This window comes from Gobio gobio (assembly GCF_949357685.1).
Source record: "Gobio gobio genome assembly, chromosome: 21".
NCBI classification, from domain to species: Eukaryota; Metazoa; Chordata; class Actinopteri; order Cypriniformes; family Gobionidae; genus Gobio; species Gobio gobio.
In genome coordinates this window covers 5,192,483-5,209,553 of record NC_137117.1, presented here as the reverse complement: position 1 = coordinate 5,209,553, position 17,071 = coordinate 5,192,483, and positions in this window count along the sequence as shown.

Sequence of the window (17,071 nt, the reverse complement as noted above, 5' to 3'; positions counted from 1 at the left end):
AAAATCATAAAGGGTACCATCAGTGTTTTTTGTGCAAAATCATAAAGGGTACCATCAGTGTTTTTTGTGTAGAACCAAAAGGGGTACCATCAGCGTTTTTTGTGTAAAACCAGTAATGGGTACCATCAGCGTTTTATGTGTAAAATCATAAAGGGTACCATCAGCTTTTTAATTGTAAAATAATAAGGGGTACCATCAGCGTTTTATGTGTAAAATCATAAGGGGTACCATCAGCGCTTTACGTTTAAAATCATAAGGGGTACCATCAGCATTTTTTGTGTAAAACCAATAATGGGTACCATCAGTTTTTTATGTGTAAAATCATAAATGGTACCATCAGCGTTTTTTGTGCAAAATCATAAAGGGTACCATCAGTGTTTTTTGTGTAGAACCAAAAGGGGTACCATCAGTGTTTTATGTCTAAAACCAATAATGGGTACCATCAGCGTTTTATGTGTAAAATCATAAGGGGTACCATCAGCGTTTTATGTGTAAAACCAATAATGGGTACATCAACGTTTTTTGTGTAGAACCAAAAGGGGTACCATCAGCATTTTATGTGTAAAACCATAAGGGGTACCATCAGCGTTTTACGTGTAAAACCATAAGGAGTACCATCAGCGTTTTTTGTGTAAAACCATAAGGAGTACCATCAGCGTTTTCTGTCTAAAACCAATAATGGGTACCAGCAGCGTTTTATGTGTAAAATCATAAAGGGTACCATCAGCTTTTTAATTGTAAAATAATAAGGGGTACCATCAGCGTTTTATGTGTAAAATCATAAGGGGTACCATCAGCGCTTTACGTTTAAAATCATAAGGGGTACCATCAGCATTTTTTGTGTAAAACCAATAATGGGTACCATCAGTTTTTTATGTGTAAAATCATAAAGGGTACCATCAGCTTTTTAATTGTAAAATAATAAGGGGTACCATCAGCTTTTTTTGTGTAAAACCATAAGGGGTACCATCAGCGTTTTATGTGTAAAATCATAAGTGGTACCATCAGTGTTTTTTGTGTAGAACCAAAAGGGGTACCATCAGCGTTTTATGTCTAAAACCAATAATGGGTACCATCAGCGTTTTATGTGTAAAATCATAAGGGGTACCATCAGCGTTTTATGTGTAAAACCAATAATGGGTACATCAACGTTTTTTGTGTAGAACCAAAAGGGGTACCATCAGCATTTTATGTGTAAAACCATAAGGGGTACCATCAGTGTTTTACGTGTAAAACCATAAGGAGTACCATCAGCGTTTTTTGTGTAAAACCATAAGGAGCACCATCAGCGTTTTTTGTGTAAAATAATAAGGGGTACCATCAGCGTTTTTTGTGTAAAACAATAAGGGGTACCATCAGCATTTTTTGTGTAAAACCATAAGGGGTACCATCAGCGTTTTACGTGTAAAATAATAAGGGGTACCATCAGCGTTTTTTGTGTAAAACCATAAGGAGTACCATCAGCGTTTTTTGTGTAAAACAATAAGGGGTACCATCAGCGTTTTTTGTGTAAAACAATAAGGGGTACCATCAGCTTTTTTTGTGTAAAACCATAAGGGGTACCATCAGCGTTTTTTGTGTAAAACAATAAGGGGTACCATCAGCATTTTTTGTGTAAAACCATAAGGAGTACCATCAGCGTTTTTTGTGTAAAACAATAAGGGGTACCATCAGCATTTTTTGTGTAAAACCATAAGGAGTACCATCAGCATTTTTTGTGTAAAACAATAAGGGGTACCATCAGCATTTTTTGTGTAAAACCAAAAGGGGTACCATCAGCTTTTTTTGTGTAAAACAATAAGGGGTACCATCAGCTTTTTTTGTGTAAAACCATAAAGGGTACCATCAGCTTTTTTTGTGTAAAACCATAAAGGGTACCATCAGCTTTTTTTGTGTAAAACCATAAAGGGTAACATCAGTGTTTTTTGTGTAGAACCAAAAGGGGTACCATCAGCGTTTTCTGTCTAAAACCAATAATGGGTACCATCAGCGTTTTATGTTTAAAATCATAAGGGGTACCATCAGCGTTTTATGTGTAAAAACAATAAAGGTTACCATTAGCGTTTTATGTGTAAAATCATAAAGGGTACCATCAGCGTTTTATGTGTAAAATCATAAGTGGTACCATCAGCTTTTTATGTGTAAACTCATAAGGGGTAACATCAGCGTTTTATATGTAAAACCAATAATGGGTACATCAACGTTTTTTGTGTAGAACCGAAAGGGGTACCATCAGCGTTTTTTGTGTAAAACCATATGGGGTACCATCAGCGTTTTAAGTGTAAAATCATAAGGGGTACCATCAGCGTTTTATGTGTAAAATAATAAGGGGTACCATCAGCGTTTTATGTCTAAAAACAATAATGGGTACCATCAGCGTTTTATGTGTAAAATCATAAGGGGTACCATCAGCGTTTTATGTGTAAAACCAATAAAGGGTACCATCAGCGTTTTATGTGTAAAATCATAAAGGGTACCTTCAGCGTTTTATGTGTAAAATCATAAAGGGTACCATCAGCGTTTTTTGTGTGGAGCCAAAAGGGGTACCATCAGCGTTTTATGTGTAAAACAAATAATGGGTACCATCAGCGTTTTATATGTAAAACCATAAGGGGTACCATCAGTGTTTTATGTGTAAAATCGTAAAGGGTACCATCAGCGTTTTAAGAGTAAAATCATAAGTGGTACCATCAGCATTTTATGCGTAAAATCATAAAGGGTACCATCAGCTTTTTTTGTGTAAAACCATAAGGGGTACCATCAGCGTTTTTTGGGCAAAATCATAAGTGGTACCATCAGCGTTTTTTGTGCAAAATCATAATGGGTACCATCAGCGTTTTATGTGTAAAATCATAAGGGGTACCATCAGCGTTTTATGTGTAAAAACAATAAAGGGTACCATCAGCGTTTTATGTGTAAAATCATAAGTGGTACCATCAGCTTTTTATGTGTAAAACCAATAATGGGTACATCAACGTTTTTTGTGTAGAACCAAAAGGGGTACCATCAGCATTTTAAGTGTAAAACCAAAAGGGGTACCATCAGCGTTTTATGTGTAAAATAATAAGGGGTACCATCAGCGTTTTATGTCTAAAAACAATAATGGGTACCATCAGCGTTTTATGTGTAAAATCATAAGGGGTACCATCAGCGTTTTATGTGTAAAATAATAAGGGGTACCATCAGCGTTTTATGTCTAAAAACAATAATGGGTACCATCAGCGTTTTATGTGTAAAATCATAAGGGGTACCATCAGCGTTTTATGTGTAAAACCAATAAAGGGTACCATCAGCGTTTTATGTGTAAAATCATAAAGGATACCTTCAGCATTTTATGTGTAAAATCATAAAGGGTACCATCAGCGTTTTTTGTGTGGAGCCAAAAGGGGTACCATCAGCGTTTTATGTGTAGAACCATAAGGGGTACCATCAGCGTTTTATGTGTAAAACAAATAATGGGTACCATTAGCGTTTTATGTTTAGAACCAATAATGGGTACCATCAGCGTTTTATATGTAAAATCATAAGGGGTACCATCAGCGTTTTACGTGTAAAATCACAAGGGCTATCATCAGCGTTATACGTGTAAAATCATAAGGGGTACCATCAGCGTTTTATGTGTAAAATCATAAGGGGTACCATCAGCGTTTTATGTGTAAAACCAATAAAGGGTACCATCAGCGTTTTATGTGTAAAATCATAAAGGGTACCTTCAGCGTTTTATGTGTAAAATCATAAAGGGTACCATCAGCGTTTTTTGTGTGGAGCCAAAAGGGGTACCATCAGCGTTTTATGTGTAGAACCATAAGGGGTACCATCAGCGTTTTATGTGTAGAACCATAAGGGGTACCATCAGCGTTTTCTGTGTAAAACCATAAGGGGTACCATCAGCGTTTTTTGTGCAAAATCATAAGGGGTACCATCAGTGTTTTATGTGTAAAATCGTAAAGGGTACCATCAGCGTTTTAAGTGTAAAATCATAAGTGGTACCATCAGCATTTTATGCGTAAAATCATAAAGGGTACCATCAGCTTTTTTTGTGTAAAATCATAAGTGGTACCATCAGCGTTTTTTGTGCAAAATCATAATGGGTACCATCAGCGTTTTTTGTGCAAAATCATAAGTGGTACCATCAGCGGTTTTTTTTGCAAAATCATAATGGGTACCATCAGTGTTTTATGTCTAAAACCAATAATGGGTACCATCAGCGTTTTATGTGTAAAATCATAAAGTGTACCATCAGCGTTTTATGTGTAAAAACAATAAAGGGTACCATCAGCGTTTTATGTGTAAAATCATAAGTGGTACCATCAGCTTTTTATGTGTAAAATCATAAGGGGTACCATCAGCATTTTATATGTAAAACCAATAATGGGTACATCAACGTTTTTTGTGTAGAACCAAAAGGGGTACCATCAGCGTTTTTTGTGTAAAACCATATGGGGTACCATCAGCGTTTTAAGTGTAAAACCAAAAGGGGTACCATCAGCTTTTTATGTGTAAAATAATAAGGGGTACCATCAATATTTCATGTCTAAAACCAATAATGGGTACCATCAGCGTTTTTTGTGTAGAACCAATAATGGGTACCATCAGCGTTTTATGTGTAAAATAATAAGAGGTACCATCAGCGTTTTATGTGTAAAACCAATAAAGGGTACCATCAGCGTTTTATGTGTAAAATCATAAAGGGTGCCTTCAGCGTTTTATGTGTAAAATCATAAAGGGTACCATCAGCGTTTTTTGTGTAAAACCATATGGGGTACCATCAGCGTTCCCTTTCGTTCAGTCACTACGACGTAACATTAGTGACTAACGAATGGGGGTTTCGCTTAGAAGCCTATCATCTTCGAGCTTAGAGAAAACGCCCAATGGCGTGCCAATGCCACGGGGCATGCAGAATTTGCATACGTAACTCCGCCTCACCGTGTGAGTATATAAGGAAGTACGTGGCAATATCGCATTATGTTTCTGCTTTCGGAGCCAAGAGTACCTACCTCTTCACTCCTACAGCCTTCTGAGACTCTGTCAGCTTCTTCGAGACGAGCAGCTTTCCAGTCGGTGTTGGTGTAACGGCGCGTTCCAGTGATCGCATACTTCCTGCCTGCTGATCTGCGCAGTGGTCCGTTTGACAGCTGGTGTGTGTTTCCCTGGGCGCTTCGGCATCGACTGAGAGGCTTTCCTCTCACAAAAAGAGCTTGCGCGTGGCACGTCTTTTTCAAGACGGCTCGCCCATGCACTTCCGGGTGCGATCGATTTCCGCTGCTGTCTATGGGCGCATTCACTGCTCGAGCGTGTTTGGGCTTCAGCGCGTTCGGGCAGTGTTTGCGGATGTGTCACGTTTCCATTGTGGGAACGTGACCATCGCGATGTCGCGGTCGAGACTCAATGATCTCCGTGAGGAGAGAGAGTCCCCTCTGCCACACCCCAATCTACCGTCCCCGAGTGAGATGGTACTTTGGCCGGTGGCCAGGGTGACCTGAGGGCGGTGCTGTGGTATTAAGAACCCAGACGTTCATTCCTCGGGCCACGCCCCCCTCTTACACATCGCCTCCCGCGAGTGTTGGACTGAATTAACGGCCCGTCTCTGACGCCCCGTTATTTCAGTTCACGCTCCGGATAGCAGTGAGATGTCGATCGCCGCATCCCAAGGTGGGCTGGAGTCCTTTGGGGATGATGATTAGGTTGTGCTCCGCCTCCGGGTGTGTCAGCACTGCCTGATCCGACCTAAAGTTGACAGCCATGTTATCTCGGGCAGCCGCGAGTCTCGCGCTGGTGTGGAACTCCGCCCAGTCGCGGGTGCTCGTGGTTGCGCGATTGGTTTTTGGGGGCGGCACCCGACAGCTGTTGGGCCCCGCCCCCAATGCCTTTCGCTCCCGGGGTGCATGAGGAGATCACGCGGTCCCGGAAGTCCCCGTGCTTCCCGCGACCGTTTGGTGGCCTCCTCCGCCTTCTCTGCCCTTGATGGGGCCGCGGCCTAGGGTACACTGGGGCCCCCTTCCCCCACTGTTGAACTCTCTGTTGTGCACTACGGTGTCCACAGAGGGCTTTGACGTCGCGTGGTGTGGCTGTCCTAAGCACCCTCCCAAAGCCTTTGGGCTCGTCTACTTCGTTGGCGTGGTCCTGCAGAGCTACGGGCAGGCCGCCGCCCCTTTGCACATGCACAAGGGTGGAGCCAACCCAGGGCTCTTCATTGAGCTGCGTGCCGCAACTGACCCCAACCAATAATGGGTACCATCAGCGTTTTATATGTAAAATCATAAGGGGTACCATCAGCGTTTTCTGTGCAAAATCATAAGTGGTACCATCAGCGTTTTTTGTGCAAAATCATAATGGGTACCATCAGCGTTTTATGTCTAAAACCAATAATGGGTACCATCAGCGTTTTATGTGTAAAATCATAAAGGGTACCATCAGCGTTTTATGTGTAAAATCATAAGGGGTACCATCAGCGTTTTTTGTGTAAAATCATAAGGGGTACCATCAGCGTTTTATGTGTAAAATCATAAGGGGTACCATCAGCGTTGTATGTGTAAAATCATAAGGGGTACCATCAGCGTTTTTTGTGTAAAACCATAAGGGGTACCATCAGTGTTTTATGTGTAAAACCATAAGTGGTACCATCAGCGTTTTATGTGTAAAACCATAAGTGGTACCATCAGCGTTTTATGTGTAAAAACATAAGGGGTACCATCAGCGTTTTTTGTGTAAAACCATGAGGGGTACCATCAGCGTTTTATGTGTAAAATCATAAAGGGTACCATCAGCGTTTTATGTGTAAAATCATAAAGGGTACCATCAACGTTTTCTGTGTAAAATCATAAGGGGTACCATCAGCGTTTTATGTGTAAAATCATAAGGGGTACCATCAGCGTTTTATGTGTAGAACCATAAGGGGTACCATCAGCGTTTTCTGTGTAAAATCATAAGGGGTACCATCAGCGTTTTATGTGTAGAACCATAAGGGGTACCATCAACGTTTTCTGTGTAAAATCATAAGGGGTACAATCAGCGTTTTATGTGTAGAACCATAAGGGGTACCATCAGCGTTTTCTGTGTAAAATCATAAAGGGTACCATCAGCGTTTTATGTGTAGAACCATAAGGGGTACCATCAGCGTTTTCTGTGTAAAATCATAAAGGGTACCATCAGCGTTTTATGTGTAGAACCATAAAGGGTACCATCAACGTTTTCTGTGTAAAATCATAAGGGGTACCATCAGCGTTTTATGTGTAGAACCATAAGGGGTACCATCAGTGTTTTATGTGTAAAATCATGAAGGGTACCATCAGCGTTTTAAGTGTAAAATCATAAGGGGTACCATCAGTGTTTTTTGTGTAGAACCAAAAGGGAAAAGGGGTACCATCAGCGTTTTTTGTGTAAAATCATAAGGGGTACCATCAGCGTTTTATGTGTAAATTCATAAAGGGTACCATCAGCTTTTTATGTGTAAAATAATAAGGGGTACCATCAGCGTTTTATGTGTAGAACCAATAATGGGTACCATCATCGTTTTCTGTGTAAAACCATAAGGGGTACCATCAGCGTTTTATGTGTAAAATCATAAGGGGTACCATCAGCGTTTTTTGTGTAAAATCATAAGGGGTACCATCAGCGTTTTATGTGTAAAATCATAAAGGGTACCATCAGCGTTTTATGTGTAAAACTAATAATGGGTACCATCAGCGTTTTATGTGTAAAATCATAAGGGGTACCATCAGCGTTTTTTGTGTAAAACCATAAGGGGTACCATCAGCGTTTTTTGTGTAAAACCATAAGGGGTACCATCAGCGTTTTATGTGTAAAATCATAAGGGGTACCATCAGCGTTTTATGTGTAAAACCAAAAGGGGTACCATCAGCGTTTTATGTGTAGAACCATAAGGGATACCATCAGTGTTTTTTGTGTAAAATCATAAGGGGTACCATCAGCATTTTATGTGTAAATTCATAAAGGGTACCTTTCAGCTTTTTATGTGTAAAATCATAAAGGGTATCATCAGCGTTTTATGTGTAAACTCATAAGGGGTATCATCAGCGTTTTATGTGTAAATTCATAAAGGGTACCATCAGCTTTTTATGTGTAAAATCATAAGGGGTACCATCAGCGTTTTTTGTGTAAAATCATAAGGGGTACCATCAGCGTTTTATGTGTAGAACAAATAATGGGTACCATCAGCGTTTTATGTGTAAACTCATAAGGGGTGCCATCAGCGTTTTATGTGTAAAACTAACAATGGGTGCCATTAGCGTTTTATGTGTAAATTCATAAAGGGTACCATCAGCTTTTTATGTATAAAATCATAAGGGGTACCATCAGCGTTTTACGTGTAAAATCATAAGGGGTACCATCAGCGTTTTTTGTGTAAAACCAATAATGGGTACCATCAGCTTTTTTTGTGTAAAACCATAAGGGGTACCATCAGCGTTTTTTGTGTAAAACCATAAGGAGTACCATCAGCGTTTTTTGTGTAAAACCATAAGGGGTACCATCAGTTTTTTTGTGTAAAACCATAAGGGGTACCATCAGCGTTTTTTGTGTAAAACCATAAGGGGTACCATCAGCGTTTTTTGTGTAAAACCATAAGGAGTACCATCAGCGTTTTTTGTGTAAAACCATAAGGAGTACCATCAGCGTTTTTTGTGTAAAACCATAAGGGGTACCATCAGCTTTTTTTGTGTAAAACCATAAGGGGTACCATCAGCGTTTTTCGTGTAAAACCATAAGGAGTACCATCAGCGTTTTTTGTGTAAAACCAATAAGGAGTACCATCAGCGTTTTTTGTGTAAAACCATAAGGAGTACCATCAGCGTTTTTTGTGTAAAACCATAAGGGGTACCATCAGCTTTTTTTGTGTAAAACCATAAGGGGTACCATCAGCGTTTTTTGTGTAAAACCATAAGGAGTACCATCAGCGTTTTTTGTGTAAAACCAATAAGGAGTACCATCAGCGTTTTTTGTGTAAAACCATAAGGAGTACCATCAGCGTTTTTTGTGTAAAACCATAAGGGGTACCATCAGCTTTTTTTGTGTAAAACCATAAGGGGTACCATCAGCGTTTTTTGTGTAAAACCATAAGGAGTACCATCAGCGTTTTTTGTGTAAAACCATAAGGGGTACCATCAGCTTTTTTTGTGTAAAACAATAAGGGGTACCATCAGCATTTTTTGTGTAAAACCATAAAGGGTACCATCAGCTTTTTTTGTGTAAAACCATAAGGGGTACCATCAGCGTTTTTTGTGTAAAACCATAAGGAGTACCATCAGCGTTTTTTGTGTAAAACAATAAGGGGTACCATCAGCTTTTTTTGTGTAAAACAATAAGGGGTACCATCAGCATTTTTTGTGTAAAACAATAAGGGGTACCATCAGCTTTTTTTGTTTAAAACAATAAGGGGTACCATCAGCTTTTTTTGTGTAAAACCATAAAGGGTACCATCAGCTTTTTTTGTGTAAAACCATAAAGGGTACCATCAGCTTTTTTTGTGTAAAACCATAAAGGGTAACATCAGTGTTTTTTGTGTAGAACCAAAAGGGGTACCATCAGCGTTTTCTGTCTAAAACCAATAATGGGTACCATCAGCGTTTTATGTTTAAAATCATAAGGGGTACCATCAGCGTTTTATGTGTAAAAACAATAAAGCTTACCATTAGCGTTTTATGTGTAAAATCATAAAGGGTACCATCAGCGTTTTATGTGTAAAATCATAAGTGGTACCATCAGCTTTTTATGTGTAAACTCATAAGGGGTAACATCAGCGTTTTATATGTAAAACCAATAATGGGTACATCAACGTTTTTTGTGTAGAACCAAAAGGGGTACCATCAGCGTTTTTTGTGTAAAACCATATGGGGTACCATCAGCGTTTTAAGTGTAAAACCAAAAGGGGTACCATCAGCGTTTTATGTGTAAAATAATAAGGGGTACCATCAGCGTTTTATGTCTAAAAACAATAATGGGTACCATCAGCGTTTTATGTGTAAAATCATAAGGGGTACCATCAGCGTTTTATGTGTAAAACCAATAAAGGGTACCATCAGCGTTTTATGTGTAAAATCATAAAGGGTACCTTCAGCGTTTTATGTGTAAAATCATAAAGGGTACCATCAGCGTTTTTTGTGTGGAGCCAAAAGGGGTACCATCAGCGTTTTATGTGTAAAACAAATAATGGGTACCATCAGCGTTTTATATGTAAAACCATAAGGGGTACCATCAGCGTTTTATGTGTAAAACCATAAGGGGTACCATCAGTGTTTTATGTGTAAAATCGTAAAGGGTACCATCAGCGTTTTAAGAGTAAAATCATAAGTGGTACCATCAGCATTTTATGCGTAAAATCATAAAGGGTACCATCAGCTTTTTTTGTGTAAAACCATAAGGGGTACCATCAGCGTTTTTTGGGCAAAATCATAAGTGGTACCATCAGCGTTTTTTGTGCAAAATCATAATGGGTACCATCAGCGTTTTATGTGTAAAATCATAAGGGGTACCATCAGCGTTTTATGTGTAAAAACAATAAAGGGTACCATCAGCGTTTTATGTGTAAAATCATAAGTGGTACCATCAGCTTTTTATGTGTAAAATCATAAGGGGTACCATCAGCGTTATATATGTAAAACCAATAATGGGTACATCAACGTTTTTTGTGTAGAACCAAAAGGGGTACCATCAGCGTTTTTTGTGTAAAACCATATGGGGTACCATCAGCGTTTTAAGTGTAAAACCAAAAGGGGTACCATCAGCGTTTTATGTGTAAAATCATAAGGGGTACCATCAGTGTTTTATGTGCAAAATCATAAGTGGTACCATCAGTGTTTTTTGTGTAGAACCAAAAGGGGTACCATCAGCGTTTTATGTGTAAAATCATAAGTGGTACCATCAGCGTTTTATGTGTAAAGCCAAAAGGGATACCATCAGTGTTTTTTTTGTAAAACCATAAGGGGTACCATCAGCGTTTTTTGTGTAAAACCATAAGGGGTACCATCAGCGTTTTATGTGTAAAATCATAAGGGGTACCATCAGCGTTTTATGTGTAGAACCATAAGGGGTACCATCAGCGTTTTATGTGTAAAATCATGAGGGGTTCCATCAGCGTTTTATATGTAAAACCAATAATGGGTACCATCAGCGTTTTTTGTGTAAAATCATAAAGGGTACCATCAGTGTTTTTTTGTGTAAAATCATAAGGGGTACCATCAGCGTTTTATGTGTAAAATCATAAGGGGTACCATCAGCGTTTTTTGTGTAAAATCATAAGGGGTACCATCAGCGTTTTATGTGTAAAACTAATAATGGGTACCATCAGTGTTTTATGTGTAAAATCATTAGGGGTACCATCAGCGTTTTTTGTGTAAAACCAGAAGGGGTACCATCAGCGTTTTTTGTGTAAAACCATAAGGGGTACCATCAGCGTTTTATGTGTAAAATCATAAGGGGTACCATCAGCGTTTTATGTGTAGAACCATAAGGCGTACCATCAGCGTTTTATGTGTAAAATCATGAGGGGTTTCATCAGCGTTTTATGTGTAAAACCAATAATGGGTACCATCAGTGTTTTTTGTATAGAACCAGAAGGGGTACCATCAGCGTTTTATGTGTAAAACTAACAATGGGTACCATCAGTGTTTTTTGTATAGAACCAGAAGGGGTACCATCAGCGTTTTATGTGTAAATTCATAAAGGGTACCATCAGCTTTTTATGTGTAAAATCATAAGGGGTACCATCAGCGTTTTACGTGTAAAATCATAAGGGGTACCATCAGCGTTTTCTGTGTAAAATCATAAGGGGTACCATCAGCGTTTTACGTGTAAAATCATAAGGGGTACCATCAGCTTTTTATGTGTAAAATCATAAGGGGTACCATCAGCGTTTTTTGTGTAAAACCATAAGGGGTACCATCAGCGTTTTCTGTGTAAAATCATAAGGGGTACCATCAGCGTTTTTTTTGTAAAACCATAAGGGGTACCATCATCGTTTTCTGTGTAAAACCATAAGGGGTACCATCAGTGTTTTATGTGCAAAATCATAAGTGGTACCATCAGTGTTTTTTGTGTAGAACCAGAAGGGGTACCATAAGTGTTTTTTGTTTAGAACCAATAATGGGTACCATCAGCGTTTTATGTGTAAAATCATAAGTGGTACCATCAGCGTTTTATGTGTAAAGCCAAAAGGGGTACCATCAGCGTTTTATGTGTAAAATCATAAGGGGTACCATCAGCGTTTTTTGTGTAAAACCATAAGGGGTACCATCAGCGTTTTTTGTGTAAAACCATAAGGGGTACCATCAGTGTTTTTTTGTGTAAAATCATAAGGGGTACCATCAGCGTTTTTTGTGTAAAATCATAAGGGGTACCATCAGCGTTTTTTGTGTAAAATCATAAGGGGTACCATCAGCGTTTTATGTGTAAAATCATAAAGGGTACCATCAGCGTTTTATGTGTAAAACTAATAATGGGTACCATCAGCGTTTTATGTGTAAAATCATAAGGGGTACCATCAGCGTTTTTTGTGTAAAACCATAAGGGGTACCATCAGCGTTTTTTGTGTAAAACCATAAGGGGTACCATCAGCGTTTTATGTGTAAAATCATAAGGGGTACCATCAGCGTTTTATGTGTAGAGCCATAAGGGGTACAATCAGCGTTTTATGTGTAAAATCATGAGGGGTTCCATCAGCGTTTTATGTGTAAAACCAATAATGGGTACCATCAGCGTTTTTTGTGTAAAATCATAAAGGGTACCATTAGTGTTTTTTTGTGTAAAATCATAAGGGTTACCATCAGCGTTTTATGTGTAAAATCATAAGGGGTACCATCAGCGTTTTTTGTGTAAAATCATAAGGGGTACCATCAGCGTTTTATGTGTAAAATCATAAAGGGTACCATCAGCGTTTTATGTGTAAAACTAATAATGGGTACCATCAGCGTTTTATGTGTAAAATCATAAGGGGTACCATCAGCGTTTTTTGTGTAAAACCATAAGGGGTACCATCAGCGTTTTTTGTGTAAAACCCTAAGGGTTACCATCAGCGTTTTATGTGTAAAATCATAAGGGGTACCATCAGCGTTTTATGTGTAGAACCATAAGGGGTACCATCAGCGTTTTATGTGTAAAATCATGAGGGGTTCCATCAGCGTTTTATGTGTAAAACCAATAATGGGTACCATCAGTGTTTTTTGTATAGAACCAGAAGGGGTACCATCAGCGTTTTATGTGTAAAACTATAAATGGGTGCCATCAGCGTTTTATGTGTAAATTCATAAAGGGTACCATCAGCTTTTTATGTGTAAAATCATAAGGGGTACCATCAGCGTTTTCTGTGTAAAATCATAAGGGGTACCATCAGCGTTTTACGTGTAAAATCATAAGGGGTACCATCAGCTTTTTATGTGTAAAATCATAAGGGGTACAATCAGCGTTTTTTGTGTAAAACCATAAGGGGTACCATCAGTGTTTTATGTGCAAAATCATAAGTGGTACCATCAGTGTTTTTTGTGTAGAACCAGAAGGGGTACCATAAGTGTTTTTTGTTTAGAACCAATAATGGGTACCATCAGCGTTTTATGTGTAAAATCATAAGTGGTACCATCAGCGTTTTATGTGTAAAGCCAAAAGGGGTACCATCAGCGTTTTATGTGTAGAACCATAAGGGATACCATCAGTGTTTTTTTTGTAAAACCAAAAGGGGTACCATCAGCGTTTTATGTGTAGAACCATAAGGGGTACCATCAGCGTTTTATGTGTAAAACCAAAAGGGGTACCATCAGCGTTTTATGTGTAGAACCATAAGGGATACCATCAGTGTTTTTTGTGTAAAATCATAAGGGGTACCATCAGCGTTATATGTGTAAATTCATAAAGGGTACGTTTCAGCTTTTTATGTGTAAAATCATAAAGGGTATCATCAGCGTTTTATGTGTAAACTAATAATGGGTACCATCAGCGTTTTATGTGTAAAATCATAAGGGGTACCATCAGCGTTTTTTGTGTAAAACCATAAGGGGTACCATCAGCGTTTTTTGTGTAAAACCATAAGGGGTACCATCAGCGTTTTATGTGTAAAATCATAAGGGGTACCATCAGCGTTTTATGTGTAGAGCCATAAGGGGTACAATCAGCGTTTTATGTGTAAAATCATGAGGGGTTCCATCAGCGTTTTATGTGTAAAACCAATAATGGGTACCATCAGCGTTTTTTGTGTAAAATCATAAAGGGTACCATTAGTGTTTTTTTGTGTAAAATCATAAGGGTTACCATCAGCGTTTTATGTGTAAAATCATAAGGGGTACCATCAGCGTTTTTTGTGTAAAATCATAAGGGGTACCATCAGCGTTTTATGTGTAGAACCATAAGGGGTACCATCAGCGTTTTATGTGTAGAACCATAAGGGATACCATCAGTGTTTTTTGTGTAAAATCATAAGGGGTACCATCAGCGTTTTATGTGTAAATTCATAAAGGGTATCATCAGCGTTTTATGTGTAAACTCATAAGGGGTACCATCAGCGTTTTATGTGTAGAACCATAAGGGGTACCATCAGCGTTTTATGTGTAAAATCATGAGGGGTTCCATCAGCGTTTTATATGTAAAACCAATAATGGGTACCATCAGCGTTTTTTGTGTAAAATCATAAAGGGTACCATCAGTGTTTTTTTGTGTAAAATCATAAGGGGTACCATCAGCGTTTTATGTGTAAAATCATAAGGGGTACCATCAGCGTTTTTTGTGTAAAATCATAAGGGGTACCATCAGCGTTTTATGTGTAAAATCATAAAGGGTACCATCAGCGTTTTATGTGTAAAACTAACAATGGGTACCATCAGCGTTTTATGTGTAAAATCATTAGGGGTACCATCAGCGTTTTTTGTGTAAAACCATAAGGGGTACCATCAGCGTTTTTTGTGTAAAACCATAAGGGGTACCATCAGCGTTTTATGTGTAAAATCATAAGGGGTACCATCAGCGTTTTATGTGTAGAACCATAAGGCGTACCATCAGCGTTTTATGTGTAAAATCATGAGGGGTTCCATCAGCGTTTTATGTGTAAAACCAATAATGGGTACCATCAGTGTTTTTTGTATAGAACCAGAAGGGGTACCATCAGCGTTTTATGTGTAAAACTAACAATGGGTGCCATCAGCGTTTTATGTGTAAATTCATAAAGGGTACCATCAGCTTTTTATGTGTAAAATCATAAGGGGTACCATCAGCGTTTTACGTGTAAAATCATAAGGGGTACCATCAGCGTTTTCTGTGTAAAATCATAAGGGGTACCATCAGCGTTTTACGTGTAAAATCATAAGGGGTACCATCAGCTTTTTATGTGTAAAATCATAAGGGGTACCATCAGCGTTTTTTGTGTAAAACCATAAGGGGTAGCATCATCGTTTTCTGTGTAAAATCATAAGGGGTACCATCAGCGTTTTTTTTGTAAAACCATAAGGGGTACCATCATCGTTTTCTGTGTAAAACCATAAGGGGTACCATCAGCGTTTTATGTGTAAAATCATAAGTGGTACCATCAGCGTTTTATGTGTAAAGCCAAAAGGGGTACCATCAGCGTTTTATGTGTAAAATCACAAGGGGTACCATCAGCGTTTTTTGTGTAAAACCATAAGGGGTACCATCAGCGTTTTTTGTGTAAAACCATAAGGGGTACCATCAGTGTTTTTTTGTGTAAAATCATAAGGGGTACCATCAGCGTTTTTTGTGTAAAATCATAAGGGGTACCATCAGCGTTTTTTGTGTAAAATCATAAGGGGTACCATCAGCGTTTTATGTGTAAAATCATAAGGGGTACCATCAGCGTTTTATGTGTAAAACTAATAATGGGTACCATCAGCGTTTTATGTGTAAAACTAATAAGGGGTACCATCAGCGTTTTATGTGTAAAATCATAAGGGGTACCATCAGCGTTTTATGTGTAAAACTAATAATGGGTACCATCAGCGTTTTATGTGTAAAATCATAAGGGGTACCATCAGCGTTTTTTGTGTAAAACCATAAGGGGTACCATCAGCATTTTTGTGTAAAACCATAAGGGGTACCATCAGCATTTTTGTGTAAAACCATAAGGGGTACCATCAGCGTTTTATGTGTAAAATCATAAGGGGTACCATCAGCGTTTTATGTGTAGAGCCATAAGGGGTACAATCAGCGTTTTATGTGTAAAATCATGAGGGGTTCCATCAGCGTTTTTTGTGTAAAATCATAAAGGGTACCATTAGTGTTTTTTTGTGTAAAATCATAAGGGTTACCATCAGCGTTTTATGTGTAAAATCATAAGGGGTACCATCAGCGTTTTTTGTGTAAAATCATAAGGGGTACCATCAGCGTTTTATGTGTAAAATCATAAAGGGTACCATCAGCGTTTTATGTGTAAAACTAATAATGGGTACCATCAGCGTTCCCTTTCAGTCGGTCACGTTCGACGTACGTCGGAACTGACCGACGAATTGGGATCTGTTTCAGAGACCAATCTACTTCGAGTGTATTAAAAACGAGCCAATGGACATTGGCATGCGGTGCACACATTCCACGCACCGCCCCGCATTGCGGGTATAAATACGGAAGTGGAAGTACCGCATATTGCTTTCAACTTCGGAGCCGAGCTTTCATGCTTCCTGCGAAGAGTGTGTTCTACGAACGAGTTTCAAGACATTATGAGAGAAGATCAGCTTACCTGTTCCTGTGTCGGTGTGACGGTGCTGTACAGCGGTGGTCGCGACCAGAAGTGAAACTGTTGGTTCGCTGGGCGTTTCCCTCTGAGTGCTTACAGCGGGCTTGCACCTTTAAACCGCTGTAAGCCGCGGCTATTCCCCTGTGTGCCTCGGCACGTTCGGAGCGGTTTTCTCTTCTCTCTGTCACTAAAAGAGCAACACGGTTTGACCCTGCATCTTTTTCAAGATGTCATTCAAACCGTGTGTTTCTGGATGCGGTTGTTTCCTGTCCTCATTTGACGGCCACGATCTCTCTCGCATATAAACATGTGAGATTGCTTTCGTGGGTGATCCATGCTCTCTCAGGAGAGCATGGTCACGTCGGCGCGTTGTTCGTCTCACCTTTCTCGTAA